The 20,618-nt window shown below is 46.2% G+C and overlaps 1 protein-coding gene across 3 annotated transcripts in view; it reads left to right on the forward strand.

Annotated features, from left to right (window-relative positions):
* Positions 1-3,750: 3,750 nt before the first annotated feature.
* Positions 3,751-20,618, forward strand: part of PTPN3 (protein tyrosine phosphatase non-receptor type 3) — a 442,179-nt gene continuing 425,311 nt past the window's right edge. The window contains exon 1 of one of the 3 annotated variants that reach the window (XM_073587741.1): positions 3,751-3,887. The gene's annotated coding sequence lies outside the window, so the exon portion shown is untranslated. Of the gene's footprint in view, positions 3,888-4,623; positions 5,549-20,618 lie in introns of those variants that run through there. The other 2 variants (XM_073587742.1, XM_073587740.1) reach the window with 2 other exon arrangements.

Below are 20,618 nucleotides of genomic sequence, written 5' to 3' on the forward strand. Positions count from 1 at the left end.
CACTGCCGTATCACACAGCATTGAAATACCTACGAAAATCCTTGCGGACCCGGGGAGAGACGTTGTCCCAGTCATGCATCAGCGCTGCAGCCACCTCATTCCAGAACTGCCGGATCACCACATGGTCCGCGTGCTGCGGATCTCGCCTGTCCCACAACGGGACTCGCTCCTGGACTAGGTTGATTAGGGCATCGTTGTTCAGGGCCATTTCTTCGTCCCATTGCGGAGCCTAGAAAAAAAAGAAAAACATTATAAACTTGGAAAGAATTGGAAATGAAAAAGATAGAAAAAGATACAGAAAAGAAGCCAGATTGAAGATGAAAAACAGGACGGAAAAAAAGGCAGGGGGAAAAAAACCCCAAAAAAACCAAGGACATTCACAGTCAGTCTATACTTACAGGCCGTCTCCCCGCCGGCACTTGGACTGGCTGCTCCTGCTGTTCATCCTCCGAAACCGTGGCCGATGACGTCTGAAAAAGAACAAAAATTAATTTGGCACATGTGTAGATGCAGCAGCGAATACTTACCCAAAATGTAGGGCAGAAAGGTACTTACTTCACGCTCTGCTTAGGCCAGTTCACCACGGGCCGGTCTATATTCTTCCCAAGAAGACATACTGAAATAAAAAAAAAATACATTAGTACATAATAAATTTAAAAAAGGACAGGCAGACATTAGGTTAGAATACTCACATTCTTGAAGTTGCTGCTTCTCTCAAAATTTCTGTATGCTTTTGTCTCTCTTCCAGGCTGTCTGTAGATTAATTGACTGCTAGTGACAACACCTTCTTTTATCTACACTACCCCCCAAACCATGTTTCTTTGTGTAGGGGGTGGTTTAAACCAGTGTCTATGCAAAAATCGCATGCAATCAAAAACGCAGAGCGATCCCATAGACTGTAATGTGTTTTTTTTGGCACTTTCCGTGTGCACAGCGATCGCATGCGTTTTTTTAACGAGGTTGGGAGGAACAAAAATTGCAACATGTTGCGTCTAGGCGCACACCTGGAAAAAGTGCATGTGCAGGATAACGCAGACGATTGCGTGCAAGTGCAACACCATACGACCGCCATGTTAAACATAGGGGCGCGTGCGATAGGGTGCGCCCGAAGCGCAGCGCTAATAAACGTTAATGTGAAACCAGCCTCAGATGGTGGAAAGAGGCCGGGAAACAAGTGTTGAACGATTTCAATATTGTCGATCATACTCATTCAGCGCATGTAAATACAACCGAAATGCTTCTGTGTGATGTGCAATATGTTAGCATTTGGGGCCCCATTTTAAACTTTGCCTAAGGCCCCACTTTGCCTAAAACCGGCCCTGGTATTGGTACATCTTGAGACTGAAGTAGAAGGGCCCTTGCTGGGCTGAGTCCCAAATAATCAGAAACGCTGTCTTGAAGCTTTTAGAGAATGCCGATCTCTCTAACGCCGGGCTTCTCTAAGAAATAAGGCCTCACGCCGTCTAGCCCAAGATGATGTGTCCTAGGTTGTTCTCACCGAGTCAGCTCATGTCAAGCTGGACAACGCGTCCCAGAGTCAGCAACCGAAGATCCAGAGTTGGACCGCTCAATCCAGACCTTTTTCCATCTACAGTATGTGCAGCTTCACTCTCTCCTTGAACTCCCCTAGCAACCGTCACCAACTGCCAAAACCCCCCGCGAGGCAACTCCGGCTTCTCCGCTGCCCTCTACTGGCCAGATCACATATTACATCACAAATCTCCAACAATACAGTATACAGTGATTAAAAATTACATATGCACCCTATCCTGCTATATGCACCCCATCCTGGTATATGTTTTCCCATCCTGGTTTATGTTCCCCCATTTTGTTGTTCAATGCATAGAAAAAAAATTAAAGGGAATCTGTCACCTACCCTTTGGCGGCGATGAAAACGAGGTCGGTCCGGTCCGATGGGCGGTGTTCCCGATGTGTGCCGCCTCCCCATCCTTGCCTGCCGTCCGCAGGTTATTGCTGAATTGGAGTAGGTGTACGCCTTTTTTGCGTGTGCGCTAAGCATTCATAGCTTGCGCACGCGCAGTATGCTTTGCCCAACTGCGGGCAAAGCCGAAAAGCCGGACTGCGCATGCGTTAACTAAGCACCGGAACACAGCAAAATACTTCTGGGGCTTAGTTAACTGGCGCATGTGCAGTCCGGCTTTACAGCTTTGCCCGCAGTTGGGCAAAGCATACTGCACGTGCGCTAGCTATGAATGCTTAAAAATGGTGTACACCTACTCCAATTCAGCAATAACCTGCGGATGGCGGGCAAGGATGGGGAGGCGGCACACATTGGGAACACCACCCATCGGACCAGACCGACCTCGTTTTCATCGCCCACCAAAGGGTAGGTGACAGATTCCCTTTAAGGCCGGGGTCACACTGGCGAGGAATACGGCCGAGTGAGAGGCGCTAAAAGCACGCATTAGACACAGACAAATGATTCTCTATGGGGTCCCTCGCACCAGGCGTATATTTTTCATCTGTATTCTACGCTCCATGCCAATCGCAGCATGCTGCGATTGTCAGCGTACTATGCCCGTAGTACACCAATGCAAGTCTATGGGTGCGCAAAAAATACGCATTACACAAGGACCACACATGTGACTTGCGAGAAATACGCACCAGGTGTCTTTTAGCAATGCCGGCAATTCAGTGCGCTATACAGTAAACTCACACTAACAGTTTTAATAAAGAAACGAAAGAATAGATATATACACATAGAATATATATATATATGTATTCTATGTGTCTATATCTATTCTTTTGTTTCTGTTAGAAACCCTGTCATATGGCTCCATTATATGTCCATTTTGCAAGCCTGCGAGAAAATCTTGCCATACGGAATCCATACGGATTCCATACGGATGCTCACATGCGCAAAATACGCGACCGCACCTTGATTACGGATGACCTACGGAGCACTATTTAGGGGTCATTCATCCGTATTTCGCCTGTAAACTACGGACCGTATTTTGCGCAGGTTAGTGTGACCCCGGCCTAACGCTCCTACTCACCTTCCATGTGCTCCCACGCAGTGCGGCGCCATCTTCTGAAGTCAGCAGACGACTTCAGCATCCACGTTACGAGAGCTAACCCCTAGTAGAATAGAAGGACAGCATTCAAACTGAAGTGAAGTAAAAAAATCTTCTGTTTAATCTGCCAAATACAGTGCAACGTTCTGTCAATACCAGTCTTTATCAAGCACCCCCAGTCACATGCATGCCGACATCAGCTGCTGGCCTCTGCAGCAGGCATTGTGGTGCATAAAACCAGCGAGCTTGTGCGCTGCAATACACTTCAGCTGGATGTGCATCTGTACATTCAGATAAAGTAGGGGCTGGTGTCGGTGGGCCCCTCGCTCGCCACTGGTTGCAATCCAGTAGCTCATCATAATGCACAATTCCACCTGCTCTGGAGCTTTATGTGGCCTTGTGACCTCTTCTCACCCGTCCTCGCTCTCACAACAAGCAGCGTTCTCTTCTTGCTCCATAGCCAGCGCAGGGAGACGAGACGGCACATTGCAGTAATGTCAGCTGTTATACCCAGTGTCATGATCCTGACCAGGTTTAGAGTCCTGTCTTTCCATGTTCCCGGTCTGGTCATTTCAGGGGTTAACTTTTCTCAGCCTCAGTCTGGTCTCAGGTTTGCTATTTAGGTCCGGTAAACTGTGGTATAGCCTGATTTGACCTGCTGTTATCCCGGACTTGCCCCGTGTCTGTTTATTCCCGCTGTCTGTCCTGACTCCGTGTTTCCCTGTTAGTTTGTTGACTCCCTGGTTTTGACTTGGCTTACATTTGGACCTGCTTCTGTCTTTGCCTTATCCGCTTCCGACCGTTGCTGACCCCCTGGCTTGTTCCTGACCACGTGTACTGCTGTGACTTCTGGTACTTCTGCTCCTGTTTTTTGACTTGTCTTGTCTGACCACTCTTTCGCCACCTGGTGGCACTTGTGCTGCTGCTCAGTGTTACTATGCTGTGTGTGCAACCTCTGTTCCCTCACCAGCACCTCCTGTTGGAGGTTGTGCTATACTGCAGTAGCATGAAACCCAGGACATAGTTGGGCCAGTCTGTAGTGAGCTCCATGCAGGACATCCTTATTAGGCCGGGGTCACACTGGCGAGGAATACGGCCGAGTGAGAGGCGCTAAAAGCATGCATTAGACACGGACCAATGATTCTCTATGGAGTACCTCGCACCAGCCGTATATTTCTCATCTGTATTCTACGGTCCGTGCAAATCGCAGCATGCTGCGATTGTCCTAATGCAAGTCTATGGGTGCGCAAAAAATACGCATTACACACGGACCACACATGTGACTTGCGAGAAATACGCACCCGGTGTCTTTTAGCAAAGCCGGCAATTCAGTGTGCTATACAGTAAACTCACACTGACAGGTTTAATAAAGAAACGAAAGAATAGATATAGACACATAGAATATATATACATTCTATGTGTGTATATCTATTCTTTGGTTTCTGTTAGAAACCCTGTCATAGGGCTCCATTATATGTCCATTTTGCAAGCCTGCGAGAAAATCTCTGCATACGGATTACATACGGATGCTGACATGCGCAAAATACACCACACCTAGATTACGGATGACATACGGAGCACTGTTTAGGGGTCATTCATCCGTATTACGCATGTAAAATACTGACCGTATTTTGCGTCGGTTAGTGTGACCCCGGCCTTATGGTTGTGTCAGCAGTGTGAGATCAGTAGCCCAAAGTAATTTAACTCTTTTAAAACCCCAATTACTTATATGAATATGTGAAAGTCAGTTTAATGCCATCTCTTAAGCCCAGGACACGTTAGGTCCAACCTGACGTCACCTGAATTTGATGGATGGCATCCCTGTGTTTGCTGTGTGAGATCAGTGGCCCAAAGTCTTTTAACCCTTTTGATAACCTTCTGTGCCAACTTTGATGGCCATTTTTGTGCCACTTGTGTATTTTGAGCTGCTGTCCAGTGTAATCGCTCAGGACTCCTCACTGAACTGAATTTTATTATTGTGATTATTTTTGCTCTTTGTTCTACTTCTAGAAAACAAAAAAGAACATTTTATGAGAAATAAATGTAACTAATAAGGAACCAACTATTGTGCTGAATAATAAGGAGCCAAGTTCTGCCCGGCCTGTCACCTGGAAGTGACCAGACCACCTGCCCCTACAAGCCAGCAGCAGGGTCTGAGTGGGAGGGTGCCCACAGCTGGAGACCCTCTGCACCACGGGCTACAGCTCACCCCGGGGTCTGACGTCACCAGAGGCGGCAGGAGCCTCTTCTGGAGGACACCTCTGTGTCCACAGCCCGTGTGAGAGGTGGAGCTCTCCCCGCGCACTGACAGGAGGATTGGGGGAGGACTGGGAGGCGGTGGCTGGGACCGTGCAGCAGCAGGACGAGCGCTGCTTCCTGGATCACACAGCAGCACCACCTGCTTCCCTTTGTCAGGAGCTCCCGGGACCCCGCGCACGGCCGAGGCTGTGGGGGCTCTCTGCTGGACCCGAGTGGAAAGTGAGCCGCACTGGAGGAGGATCTGGATGGTGCAGGTAATCGCTGCAGTGTGTGCATTGTCCTGTCCGCTCCAGCCCTGAGCCAAGGTGGCAGGTCTGTGTGGCCCATGCCAGCCTGGGGTGGCGGGAGGGCATGTCATGTGTGCCAACTCTCATGGAAAGCCCCCACACCTCCCCTCCATGTGACATGCCACCCTGCGTGGGCAGCAGTGTGCAGGCCTGGCACCTCACCTTCCCCTGGGGATGCTCTCCTGGCTGGCACCTCAGGCATGTCCCGCTCCTGTGTGGGCAGTGCCTGGCAGACATGACCACCATTCCTGAGTATGGACTTAGCCCTGTGACAGTGGGCGGGAGGAGGTGGTGACACTGAGCTTGGCTTTCCTCTCCACTAGTTCTTCAATGTTGCAACTAACATCAATATTTACCCTGTGCCTGAGGAGTTTCTTGTGCTGTGAGGGGGAGGAGAGCTGGACTTCTCCCATACAGGAATGTGCTGTCTGCTCCTGAGCCTCATGGGTATAGGGAGGCTGAGACCCCAGCTTATGTAAGGGGGTCCATACAGGAATGTGATGTCTGCTCTTGAGCCTCATGGGTATAGGTAGGCTGGGACCCCAGCTTATGTAAGGGGGTCCATACAGGAATGTGCTGTCTGCTCCTGAGCCTCATGGGTATAGGTAGGCTGGGACCCCAGCTTATGTAAGGGGGTCCATACAGGAATGTGATGTCTGCTCCTGAGCCTCATGGGTATAGGTAGGCTGGGACCCCAGCTTAGGTAAGGGGGTCCATACAGGAATGTGCTGTCTGCTCCTGAGCCTCATGGGTATAGGTAGGCTGGGACCCCAGCTTATGTAAGGGGGTCCATACAGGAATGTGATGTCTGCTCCTGAGCCTCATAGGTATAGGTAGGCTGGGACCCCAGCTTATGTAAGGGGGTCCATACAGGAATGTGATGTCTGCTCCTGAGCCTCATGGGTATAGGTAGGCTGGGACCCCAGCTTATGTAAGGGGGTCCATACAGGAATGTGATGTCTGCTCCTGAGCCTCATAGGTATAGGTAGGCTGGGACCCCAGCTTATGTAAGGGGGTCCATACAGGAATGTGATGTCTGCTCCTGAGCCTCATGGGTATAGGTAGGCTGGGACCCCAGCTTAGGTAAGGGGGTCCATACAGGAATGTGCTGTCTGCTCCTGAGCCTCATGGGTATAGGGAGGCTGAGACCCCAGCTTAGGTAAGGGGGTCCATACAGGAATGTGCTGTCTGCTCCTGAGCCTCATGGGTATAGGTAGGCTGGGACCCCAGCTTATGTAAGGGGGTCCATACAGGAATGTGCTGTCTGCTCCTGAGCCTCATGGGTATAGGTAGGCTGAGACCCCAGCTTAGGTAAGGGGGTCCATACAGGAATGTGCTGTCTGCTCCTGAGCCTCATGGGTTTAGGGAGGCTGAGACCCCAGCTTATGTAAGGGGGTCCATACAGGAATGTGCTGTCTGCTCCTGAGCCTCATGGGTATAGGGAGGATGAGACCCCAGCTTAGGTAAGGGGGTCCATACAGGAATGTGCTGTCTGCTCCTGAGCCTCATGGGTATAGGTAGGCTGGGACCCCAGCTTAGGTAAGGGGGTCCATACAGGAATGTGCTGTCTGCTCCTGAGCCTCATGGGTATAGTTAGGCTGAGACCCCAGCTTATGTAAGGGGGTCCATACAGGAATGTGCTGTCTGCTCCTGAGCCTCATGGGTATAGGTAGGCTGGGACCCCAGCTTAGGTAAGGGGGTCCATACAGGAATGTGCTGTCTGCTCCTGAGCCTCATGGGTATAGGTAGGCTGGGACCCCAGCTTAGGTAAGGGGGTCCATACAGGAATGTGCTGTCTGCTCCTGAGCCTCATGGGTATAGGTAGGCTGGGACCCCAGCTTAGGTAAGGGGGTCCATACAGGAATGTGCTGTCTGCTCCTGAGCCTCATGGGTATAGGTAGGCTGGGACCCCAACTTAGGTAAGGGGGTCCATACAGGAATGTGCTGTCTGCTCCTGAGCCTCATGGGTATAGTTAGGCTGAGACCCCAGCTTATGTAAGGGGGTCCATACAGGAATGTGCTGTCTGCTCCTGAGCCTCATGGGTATAGGTAGGCTGGGACCCCAGCTTAGGTAAGGGGGTCCATACAGGAATGTGCTGTCTGCTCCTGAGCCTCATGGGTATAGGGAGGCTGAGACCCCAGCTTAGGTAAGGGGGTCCATACAGGAATGTGCTGTCTGCTCCTGAGCCTCATGGGTATAGGTAGGCTGGGACCCCAGCTTATGTAAGGGGGTCCATACAGGAATGTGCTGTCTGCTCCTGAGCCTCATGGGTATAGGTAGGCTGAGACCCCAGCTTAGGTAAGGGGGTCCATACAGGAATGTGCTGTCTGCTCCTGAGCCTCATGGGTATAGGTAGGCTGGGACCCCAGCTTAGGTAAGGGGGTCCATACAGGAATGTGATGTCTGCTCCTGAGCCTCATGGGTATAGGTAGGCTGGGACCCCAGCTTAGGTAAGGGGGTCCATACAGGAATGTGCTGTTTGCTCCTGAGCCTCATGGGTGTTAGTAGGCTGGGACCCCAGCTTATGTAAGGGGGTCCATACAGGAATGTGCTGTTTGCTCCCTGAGCCTCATGGGTATAGGTAGGCTGGGACCCCAGCTTATGTAAGGGGGTCCATACAGGAATGTGATGTCTGCTCCTGAGCCTCATGGGTATAGGTAGGCTGGGACCCCAGCTTATGTAATGGGGTCCATACAGGAATGTGCTGTCTGCTCCTGAGCCTCATGGGTATAGGTAGGCTGGGACCCCAGCTTATGTAATGGGGTCCATACAGGAATGTGCTGTCTGCTCCTGAGCCTCATGGGTATAGGTAGGCTGGGACCCCAGCTTATGTAAGGGGGTCCATACAGGAATGTGCTGTCTGCTCCTGAGCCTCATGGGTATAGGTAGGCTGGGACCCCAGCTTATGTAAGGGGGTCCATACAGGAATGTGCTGTCTGCTCCTGAGCCTCATGGGTATAGGTAGGCTGGGACCCCAGCTTAGGTAAGGGGGTCCATACAGGAATGTGCTGTCTGCTCCCTGAGCCTCATGGATATAGGTAGGCTGGGACCCCAGCTTATGTAAGGTGGTCCATACAGGAATGTGCTGTCTGCTCCTGAGCCTCATGGGTATAGGTAGGCTGGAACCGTAGCTTATGTAAGGGGGTCCATACAGGAATGTGCTGTCTGCTCCCTGAGCCTCATGGGTATAGGTAGGCTGAGACCCCAGCTTATGTAAGGGGGTCCATACAGGAATGTGCTGTCTGCTCCTGAGCCTCATGGGTATAGGTAGGCTGAGACCCCAGCTTATGTAAGGGGGTCCATACAGGAATGTGCTGTCTGCTCCTGAGCCTCATGGGTATAGGTAGGCTGGGACCCCAGCTTAGGTAAAGGGGTCCATACAGGAATGTGCTGTCTGCTCCTTGAGTCTCATGGATATAGGTAGGCTGGGACCCCAGCTTATGTAAGGGGGTCCATACAGGAATGTGCTGTCTGCTCCTGAGCCTCATAGGCAGGGTTGTGGAGTCGGTAAGCCAAACCTGCGACTCCGACTCCTCAATTTCCCTTACTCCGACTCCGACTCCACGACTCCGACTCCGACTCCCACACATATTGCTTATATTTAAGTGAAAAATTTATTGTAGTACAATGTGAACCTCAGACATTTAATCATTTTTATGATCCAATAATCAAGATGTTTAGATAGAACAGAATATATATTGGTGTACTACCCGGTTTTCATTCTTTTTGGTACAGATACGATATGGATAGACAGATATGGATAAATGGATATATAGATAGAGCAGATTTCTAATCTGCTTTTGCTATTGAAAACATTATCTATGAGCTCAAAAACCTTTCAGGTGATGCAGTTTTTTAAAAAGATGATCAGCTTTTGCAGCTGAAAAACGTATCCTCAAAAAACACAGGAAAAATGTTGTGTGTGAATGTAGCCTTAGATCAGGAATATAACAGCCATTTATAGGACATTTCATAACTTTCCCAAACTCCTATGAAAAAATATTCAGCACATCCTGCATTGAATTACTGTACCCAATTTATTATATATTTTAGGAGTCGGAGTCGGTCCATTTTATACCGACTCCAACTCCGACTCCACCAAAATGAGCACCGACTCCGACTCCGACTCCACAGCCCTGCTCATAGGTATAGGTAGGCTGGGACCCCAGCTTAGGTAAAGGGGTCCATACAGGAATGTGCTGTCTGCTCCTTGAGTCTCATGAATATAGGTAGGCTGGGGACCACAGCTTAGGTAAGGTGGTCATCAAACCCCTCACTCGGCTGTACTGTGCAATATATGTTCAGTAAAGTAGTCTATCTAGATTTGTGAAAATTGCCCTAATCTAAGAGGTTAATGTAGTTAAAAATATCTGCGTGTTTGAATAAAGTGTTTTTTATTTTGTTTCATCTGCAGTAAGATTAGCTGCCGTCTACTAATGCGTGTAATTCTGGAAATAGCAATATATTAGACAGTTCCTCTTGAGCATTGCGTGTAACCTATACCACAAATTGGGCTGTGGGTATTAAGTACTAGACAGTTCTGCTATAAGTCTGTAAGTCTGCCAAGCTCCTGGTGTGTGGACCCCAGCGCTCGGGATGCGTTTGGGTCCTAGACGCCTCATTCTTATGTCTGTATTTCAAGGTGCGATTATGCATCATGGACGGGTCTGGCTGCCGGGCTCATGAGCCAAACTTGATTGGATCGTAGGTTTGTGTGTGTGTGTATGTGTATAATATATATATATATATATATATATATATATATATACTGTATATATATATATACTGTATATAAATAATAAATTTTATTTCTATAGCGCCAATATATTCCGCAGCACTTTACATTTCAGAGGGGACTTGTACAGACGATAGACATTACAGCATAACAATAATCACATAGATCGTAACAGATACCAAGAGGAATGAGGGTCCTGCTCACAAGCTTACAATCTATGAGGAAAAAGGTAGACACGAAAGGTGGGTGGTAACAATTGCCCTGATTGTATGGACCAGCCATAATGTTAAGTGTGTAACAGTACAGACACAGAGGGCTAATAGATGCGTAAAGCATGTGGGAACATGATGCGTGGAACCTGGTCATGGTAAAACTTCTGACTGTGCCACACAGGGATAGATTAGGTTAATGTGTTGAGGTGGTAGGCCAGTCTGAATAAATGCGTTTTCAGGGCACACTTAAAATTGTAGGGATTGGGGACTAATATTGACCTGGGAAGTGCATTCCAAAGAATTGGTGCAGCACGTGTATAGTCTTGGAGACGGGAGTGGGAGGTTATGATTATTGAGGATGCTAACCTCAGGTCATCAGCAGAACGGAGGGCGCGGGTAGGGTGGTATACTGAAACAAGGGAGGAGATGTAGGGTGGTGCTGAGCCATGGAGAGCTTTGTGGGTGAGGGTAATAAGTTTGTACTGGATTCTGGAGTGGATGGGTTGCCAGTGTAATGACTGGCACAAGGTAGAGGCATCGGTGTAACGATTGGCGAGGAATATGATACTGGCTGCAGCATTCAAGACCGATTGGAGGGGGGAGAGTTTGGTAACAGGGAGACCGATTAGAAGAGAGTTACAATAGTCGAGACGAGAATGAATAAGAGAAACAGTAAGCGTTTTTGCAGAGTCAGAAGTAAGAAAAGGTCGAATTCTAGTAATGTTTTTGAGGTGCAGATAACAAGAATGAGCCAGTGATAGGATGTGGGGGGCAAAGGAAAGCTCGGAGTCAAGTATGACCCCAAGACAGCGGGCATGTTGCTGGGGAGTAATAGTGGAACCACACACGGAAATGGCAATGTCGGGTATAGGCACATTAGTAGCGGGAGTTCAGTCTTTGACAGGTTCGGTTTCAGATATAGTGAGGACATGATGTTAGACACAGCATTTAGACAATCGCTGGTGTTTTCTAGAAAGGCAGGCGTGATGTCAGGAGAAGAAGCATATAATTGGGTGTCGGCATAGAGATGGTACTGGAAACCAAATCTACTGATTGTTTGACCAATAGGGGAAGTGTACAAAGAGAAGAGGGGGGGCCTAGGACTGATCCTTGAGGAACCCCAACAGTAAGGGGAAGATGAGAGGAGGAGGAAACAGCTATAGATGCAGTAAAGGAGCGGTCAGAGAGATAGGAGGAGAACCAGGAGAGAATGGTGTCCTTGAGGCCAATGGAACAGAACATAGTGAGGAGGAGCTGATGATCCACAGTGTCGAATGCTGCAGAGAGATCCAAGAGAATTAGCATGGAGTAATGACCATTTGATTTAGCTGTTAGATCATTAGAGACTTTAGTGAGGGCAGTTTCAGTAGAGTATAAAGAGCAGACACTGGATTGGAGAGGTTTGAGAAGAGAGTTATCAAAGAGATAGCGGATAAGACGGGAGTGGACCAGACGTTCCAGGAGTTTAGAGATGAAGGGAAGATTAGAGACAGGTCTATAGTTAGCGGCACAGTTTTGGTCGAGGGATGGTTTTTAAGTAATGGATGTATGATGGCATGCTTAAATGAGGAGGGAAAGATACCAGAAGAGAGAGAGTGGTTAAATATTTTAGTTAGGTGAGTGGTGACAGCAAGGGAAAGGGACTAGAGGAGATGTGACGGAAATGGGTCACTGGTGCAAGTGGTTGGGTGAGAAGATGCAAGGAGCCTGCTTACTTCTTCTTCTGTGACTGGTTCAAAATCAGAGTGAGCTAGATGCAGTGGGGGAGGGAGGACAGTGCATGGTATGAGGTGATTAGGAGATAATTTCCTGTTGGATGTGGTCAATTTTTTCTTTGAAGTAATTGGCCAGATCGTCAGCTCGAAGCTCCATGGTTGGGGTCTGTACTCTTGGGTTGAGTAGAGAATGAAAAGTGTCAGAGACGTTTAGGATAATTGGACAGTGAGGTGATGAGGGTGTTGAAATAGGTTTGTTTTGAGAGGTGAAGGGCAGTGTTGTATGTGCTCAGCATAAGCTTATAATGGTTTAATTCTTCGTGCAGATTGGATTTTCTCCACAGACATTCGGCGCACCTGGAGCACCGCTGCAGGAAACGTGTTTGCAGGGTGTGCCGGCGTTGTCGCTGTCTGTGTTGTGGTGCTCTATGTATAGGAGGTGCAAATTCATCCAGGGCACTTTGAAGTGTTTCATTGTAATGCTTCAATGCAGAATCAGGACATGAGAGGGAGGAGATGGGGGCCAATGAAGACTGCAAGTTCTTCATAAGTTTCTGGGTGTTAATGGCCTGTATGTTTCTATAAGACTGGACAGTGGGGGTGACCTGAGCAGCCTGGCAGTTCTTAATAGAGAATGAAAGAAGGTTGTGGTCAGGGAGCGAGAGAGGGGCTTTTGCATCCACTGCACAAAGCTGAGAGAAGACCAAGTCGAGGGAGTTTCCGTCTTCATGCGCTGGAGAATTAGTAAACTGCGAAAGGCCAAATGAGGAGGTTAGAGATAAAAGGTGAGTAGCAGATGGGGGAGCGGGGAAGAGCAATGGGGATGTTGAAATCGCCCATGATGAGGGTAGGGATGTCACAGGAGAGAAAATGTGGAAGCCAAGTGGCAAAATGATCCAGGAACTGATGGGAGGGGCCGGGAGGACGATATACCACCGCCACTCGCATGGAGAAGGGGGTGTAGAGTCTGACGGCATGGACCTCAAAAGAAGGGAAGACCAGTGAGGGTACTTGAGGGATAACCTGAAAGGTACATTTGGGTGATAGGAGCAGTCCAACGCCTCCACCTGCTTTATTGTCTGATCTTGGGGTATGAGAGAGGTGTAGTCCACCATATGAAAGAGCAGCAGCGGTAGTGCCTGACTGCTGAATCCATGTTTCAGTAAGAGCCAGAAGGTTAAGAGAATCGCCAAGGAAGAAGTCATATATATTTAATCTAATTATATGACACACTGATGTCTGGATAAGGCTGGGGTCACCCATGCAAGAAGGTTGGGCGAGTCTCGCACGTTAATACCAGGCACTGCCACCGGCCCTCGGGAGGGGAGCATGCAGCTGCATAGAAATACATGCAGCTGAACACTCCAATCTGAGTGTCGGCGGCAGCGCCAAGTATTGTTGTGCAAGACTCGTCCACGTTTCTTGCATGTGTGACCCCAGCCTCAGGCTTTAGTCAAACTCGACTGGTAAATGGACCTTGCCTAGAAAAAAAATGTATTTGATGGGCCACGTACTTTGCAGGATGAGATTACATTTTTAATTATACAATTTTTTTTCTTTATAGATTTTGGTCCTTTTTTGGGGGCTTGTTTATTTTAGATGGCTTTAATCGTATGGGTTATGGTACAGTTTTAGAGCTTGGGTCCTTACGGATGTGACGATAATAAACATTCACTTTTTGTTTACTATAGTTTGTATGCAAAACAACAATTTTAGTGGCAAGGTTTTTTTTTTTCATACTTTATTTTGATTTTTTTTTTCCAGACTTTGGCCCACAATTGGCCTCCTACAGTAAAATATATTATCTTACAATAGCACCATATAGTAATTCTAGCCATCTTCTTATAGTTTCCCCCAGCCTGGTCCCCCATATTGCAGAAATGGTCCCCTAGCCTGATCCCCATACTGCAGAAATGGTCCCCCAGCCTGATCCCTATATTGCAGAAATGGTCCCCTAGCCTGGTCCCCCAGCCTGGTCCCCATAGTGCAGTAGTAGTTTTCTCTGTGCCGCTGTTGTCATACACATTTTAAAAAAAATCCTTTCTCACCTGTCTCCCTCGGCGAACAGCATCCTCTTCTGACATCATACACTGCCAGTGCCAGCAGGTCAACGTCAGCTGTCAGCCTCTGATTGGCCGGTGACTGCTATTGGTATTGTGCCGCAGAAACGCACAGGCCACAACGTTATGAGATCCCGCGTACCTGCGGGCCGCATGAAGCAGCCTGAGGGCAACATGCTGGGACCGTGTGTTTGACACCCCTGCTTTAGAGCCTGTTTGGTTAGAATGCCATAAATATCTGAGATGGGACTATCCCAATTATTCTGGATTTTGGTTCTCATTCTGAGTATTTGCCTGAATGATCAGGTCCTACATCATTAGGAGAGCTCTGATGCACTGAAATAAGTCATACACTTTTATAAGCAACACATTATCAAGTCAAATATTCAACATCTGAATTATTCACTGACTGCAAGCTGAGATTTTGAAGTATTTGAGGAAATGCAGCTGGTGGCAGTGTGGTGGGCCACTGTGGCCAAAGTCTAAGTGGTGCAACCTTTGCCCAAACTCCCCCCTACTTTCAAATGACTAGTGCCTACATGCGACGCTTCTACTTGGTTCAGTGAGTGGAGTGTCTTCCAGGCCTGCGAATGCAGAGCGCAGCAGTCAAGATGAGTTTATTGGATACTGCAGTCTGCATAGGCAGCAACCAGAATGTCAGAGCTTAGTAATTGAAATGAGCTTTGTTAGGCCTCTTTCACACTAACGTTTTTGACCATCAGTCAAAATCTGCCAGGTTTTGAAAAAACGGATCCGCCATTTTTTTTGGCGGATCCGTTTTTTTTCCCCATTGAGTTGCATTACTGGCGGATCTTGACGGATGGCCATCCGTTGGATCCGTTTTTGTGAGGATCCGCCAAATATTTTTCGTCTTCCGGCATGCTTGGACGGACCTTGCAACGTTTTTTTTGTTGTTGGATCCTCATTTTCCATTGCGCATGCCCGGAGAAAGGCAGTCAGGGAGAAAATTAACCCTGAAATCCTTTCTGGCGGACGAAAAATCTCTCTCTCTCCTTTAAAATTCTTCATTCTGCGGATCCGTCACAAAACGGATCCTGTGGCATCCGCTCACATCAGTTAGGTACGGATCCGCCTTTTTAGTGGATTTTAACTGACACAAATAACTGAAGTGTGAAAGAGGCCTTACCGGTTGCTGCCTATACAGATCGCTGCTACCTATGACAAACTCATATCAACTTCTGCGCTCTGCATAAACAGCTACTGAGATGAAAGAAGCTGAGTTAGTAATATATGGAGACACTATTGAAACGTGCACGACTTCCACATTCCTCCACTTCTATCCTGACTTAGGCTTAATGCTGGGTTAGGGTTTGGTTTGGGTTAGGATTACGAATAGGGCTTTTCTGTTATGGTGTGTCAGAGTAATACAATAATTATTACGTGAAAAATGTAATAAAAGAAAAGAGTAACTTTTATTTAAATTTTTATGTCTAATTTCTGACAGAAACTAGTAGGCCAAAGCCTAAACTATTATTACATCAGTATCTACCTGAGATTACAATACATATGCTTGGGGGATAAGGGGGTTCAATTTTTGTTTGTGATCGGGTGACAGGTCACACAAAATACTTGACATGCTACGTCGCTGAATGCTACACAATGTTAGATGGTTGAATTCTTGTCAATGGACAGTGCTTAAAGTGACATGACGTGAGGCAGCTATACCAATCGGGCCAGGAGGCATGGCATATTGGGGTAGGCCACATTTTATTTATCAGTTGTTTTAAACATTCAAAATAGCCTTCTCAATTAGCTAATGCTCTGTAAACAAAAAGCCATAGGGAGCTTTCCCTGGTGACTAAATATAAAAGTAGCACTAGTACTGGTAAAGGGAACCAGTCATGTCCATAAACACTGAAGCTTGTAGACATGGTGTTGCCTTTCAATGTTGTCAGATAGCGTAAAGTCTCATTCAGACGTCCGTGCACGGACTGCTCTTGCACGGACAACAGCGGGTCCATGTAGTGTGATAGTTTCATATATTTCTATGAGGCTCTCACGCTTGGTCTGGAGACCCGCAGCCAGTTCGTGCATTGCGATCCATGACAATTGGTCAAAGATCAGATATCTGAATGAGCCTTTACTGAAAGCGCGGCTACTGGGAGGTAATGACGTGTATTCCTCCCAGGAGCCGCTGGCTTTCAGTGATAGAGGCTAAGCTTTAATCGCCACTCCTAACACAGTGGGCTGCGGCTGTAAGTATGCCCAGCACTTTAATCGACAGCTCACTCTGCTGTCAATTCTGGTTGCCAGGCTTTCAATAAATGGCTGGACAACATTGTAATACTATTAACATGACCATTAACTCTATATCTGCAAGTCAGCAGTGTTTGGGAACATGACCGGTTCCCTTCAACAGTACTACACTAATTTTATGCACGGTCACCAAGGAAAGCTCCGTTTAGGGTTCTAGCTATTTTGAATGTTGTGAAGTTTTTCTTAGATTTCCTTCAATACGTAATTGACACACGTGCACACCCTTGAATAGAAGGCAATAAAGACATGCCAGGTTTATTTCAATACATGCTCACTAGTGGATCTGCGGGCTGAAATCTGATGCTAACCCCCTAGTTTTTTTATGTGGAGTCTGCTGAAATAAGTAGCAGACATATTTTTAAGGCACAGCTGAAAATCTGCTACAAAAGATTTTAGTTGCATGTGAATGATGTTTTAGAAACCCATTTACATTCATTGAATACAGATTGTTGTCAGATTCAGTGCCAAAATCCTTTATAGCTATGTAATGTGCAAACGATGAATAAGGGCACTTTAAGACTTTTTCTGACGAGGATTTCCACAACATAAAGAACCCAGTGGGGATAAAAAAAAAAGCTGCAACATGCTCCGAATTCTGCACTGACATCACATCTGATTGCCTCCTGTACATACATTGCACAATCCTGTCCCATAATTTGCTTTCATGGTACGTTACATTATACAGTATAGTCATTCTGGCCTTCTGGTGCCAATTGCATCAGTTATGCAACTGACACATCATTCACATGAATCCCGTTTCTTTTGTTCCTATAAAACAGGTGTGAACAGAGCTTAAGGCTTGTTTCATACATTAGCATATTTATAAATGTCTGCAATATGTATCCACAGTTGCATCAATTTGTCATCAGTATATCAATAGTACAGATGAACAGACTTCTACGCAGGAAAAAAATTATATTAAACGGCCATTTCAATAAACGGATGATATGCCGATAAAATACTGATACATAAAATAAATATTACATACAGATGCATCTGTATTTCTATCCCCTCTCTGTAGACTTCTGTGGGTTTTCCCATTTCCAATGGATGAAAGTAGTGTTGGCTTTTTTTTAAAACCTGCTGTACTTTAAACAACCGCCTTACGAAGGAGCAAAACGTGCGTCGAGGTAATTGTATAGTTTGTCCCATTACTGCCTTGCCATGTCCACAGGAATTATAGGTATTTACTTTTTACGTGTTAGGGATCGATGTGTTCTACACAGGCATTGTGCAACAGCCGATGTAACAGCTTTATCCTTCTATTACATGAATATCCTGTCTAGTGGGTTCTGTTATGGGCATCTGGTAATATGATAGATATTTATTGATAGGCTTCCGGTATTGTTTTGAGGTCCTTTTTTTGTATTGTGTTGAAGGGTTAGTCCATGTGCTATTGATTTACCATACTTTATTTTCTGTATATTATCATATATTGATCACATAAAATTACATTTATGGAAACTTGTGTTGGTTTATATATTCATGTAAAGTAACTTATTAAAGACAGATATAAAAAATTAACTCTTTAAGGCATCCTAAGGCTGAATTCAGACACTCTTGAAATGTGGTCTGTGTACAGACAGTAATGTACGGACTGGCAGCAGGTCTTCCGACCCAAAGTTAAAAGCCTCATAGGCGTTTGGATTGGTTTTTGCATGTACTGTTTCATTGATGTCTAAATTCGACCTTGGGTTGAATTTTCACATGGAGGATTAACAGACATCTAGTTGAATCCATCTCGCTTCTAATTAAGAGGGGGGGTTTACTGGTTTCACAAGTAAATATGTTAAAGGCTTAGGTTATGTGCCCACCTAAGCACAGAATTTTCCTGAGCAAAACCAGACTCTGCAGGAAATCCGCAATTTTTTTTTTTTGCGTTTTTTTTTTTTGCATTTTTTGCTTGTTTTTGTGTGGATTTTTCATTTTTTTCCGGAGCATCTTAATACAATGAACATAGTGGCAAATCCGCAGATTTTCAGCAAAATTAATGAACATGCTGCGTTTTTTTCCCGCTATGCGTTTTTTTTTTTTTGGCTGAAAAAAACGCAGTATGGGCACAATAATTGCGGAATGCATTCTAATAATGGAATGCTTAATGTATGCGTTTTTGTAGGGGAAAAACGCTAAAAAAAGCGAAAAATCCTGAACATGGGCACACAGCCTTAGTCTTCCAAAGCTGAAGAAGATAGTAATGCAGGATTTTTTTCCCCTCTGCATGTAAATGATGTAGTGGAAATCCCTATCATTTCCATTGGAGACACAATTAAGAGTGTATTTGATTTGAATTTTGGTGTTGCATTCACACCAAAAATCTGTCATATCCTCGCTGTGTGAGCTTAGCCCTAAAGACATGGTCCAGTACCTAAAACGTAATTGGCTTTATTATACCATACCCTACACTTCTCTGTAGCTACCCAATCCCTAAATGTGACTTTATTTTTACTTCACTTTCTACATCATTTTGTTGGATAAGAGTTTCAAACAGGAGGCTAGGGCTGCAACTTGCTTCAATGCAGCGTCTTTTGCCCCACTCGGAACACAACATCATCTGGGAGCAGCGGTGCAGTTACTTACTAAAGTTACTTGCATCGCCACCCTCTGAAGATGTTCTGGATCCATGGTGATAGATGCTGCGAGAGTTGTGAGTGCAGCACTTGTCACTTTGGTTCTAACTGTGAAACATGAGATCATCCTGGGGCAGAGTTAAAAAATGAGTGACATCAGCACCGCCCCTTAGCTTTTAGCACTTCCCTCAAACTAATCATCATCGGGGGTTATTCTTTGTGAATGCCCTGATGAAGTGAGCTGAGACTGGCTCAGGAAATGCGTTGGCAATAAAGATATCTTGAATTCTACCACAGCAGCGCAGTCTCTTATTGCACTACCAGCCTTTTCTTTGTTACATGACCAGGCATTTTTAGAATGAAAAGTATGTAATGCTTCAGCTTTCCTTGGCCACAACCACATCTAAATTGTGGTCATTTAATAGTCATTAAATAACTAATACTGTACTCTAGCCAACTGACAGGCATTGGCCTAAGGTTGTGAGTACATAAGGGTAGGAGGGTATGCTGGCATATCTATGTTGATAGGAAAAAATGCAGATTTTACAATTATGATCATTATTTGCAGTTTAAAGAAACTGTGTTTTTCATACATGGCCCATTAAGGCATATGGTACACCTACTGAGCTACAAGCTGATCCCGGCATAGCTCACCTTAATTTTCTGTGTAATAAAGTTGTATACAAGTTAAAAACAATACCTCTCTTTGGAAATTAATTTACAAATGAGATTCAATGTAGATAATTACTACTATGGGATATTTATTCTTTCACCACCGGATAAGTATCAATAACGTTTGTTCTCCATGCAGTAAAATACTTAGCAGTGGATGTCTTCTATAATTTCCAGCACCGTTCTGATCCATCTTGGACATCTTGTTACTTCAGCTCGGGCTCGAAATCACTGCCAACCGATACTTTCTCTTTTAGGCCAGGGTCACGCGACTGAAGATTCTCATCGCAGAGAATCCTACTGATTATGCTAGTAACACTCATATCAAACTCAGATCCGAGTGTGCTCCGTGTCAGCTTATTGTGATCTGATTATCTAGGTTGTGAGAATCGGAGCAAATGGCGAATAAAGTTTCTTCATGTTCCCCACTGGATAGCATTCGTCCAATTAATATGCTTGTGTGACCCTGGCCTTAATGTAAGCCTATGAGAGCATTGTTCTGAGACTTGTAGACTTCTCGCAAGCAGTGACTTCCTGTCTATACAGCAAGCACTGGAGGGATCCGCTTGGTCACAATTACAGTCACGTGGTCCAGAAGAGGGGCTGGATTGGTGCTGGAAACGTCAGAAGACTGCGACCGGAAAATGTTTTACTGCACACAGTCAACAGATATCACTGATGCCTAGCCGGAGGTGGAAAATACTCAAAAACGGATGCTTTAAACAACTAGTGAATTCTCAACAACTGAATTCTCTTGTAAAATGTAGCTGTAAAGCTGAATGCTACGAAGTCCTGGAG

The sequence above is a fragment of the Dendrobates tinctorius genome, unplaced genomic scaffold, assembly GCF_039654945.1.
Source record: "Dendrobates tinctorius isolate UK_male_01 unplaced genomic scaffold, ASM3965494v1 ptg000102l, whole genome shotgun sequence".
NCBI lineage: Eukaryota > Metazoa > Chordata > Amphibia > Anura > Dendrobatidae > Dendrobates > Dendrobates tinctorius.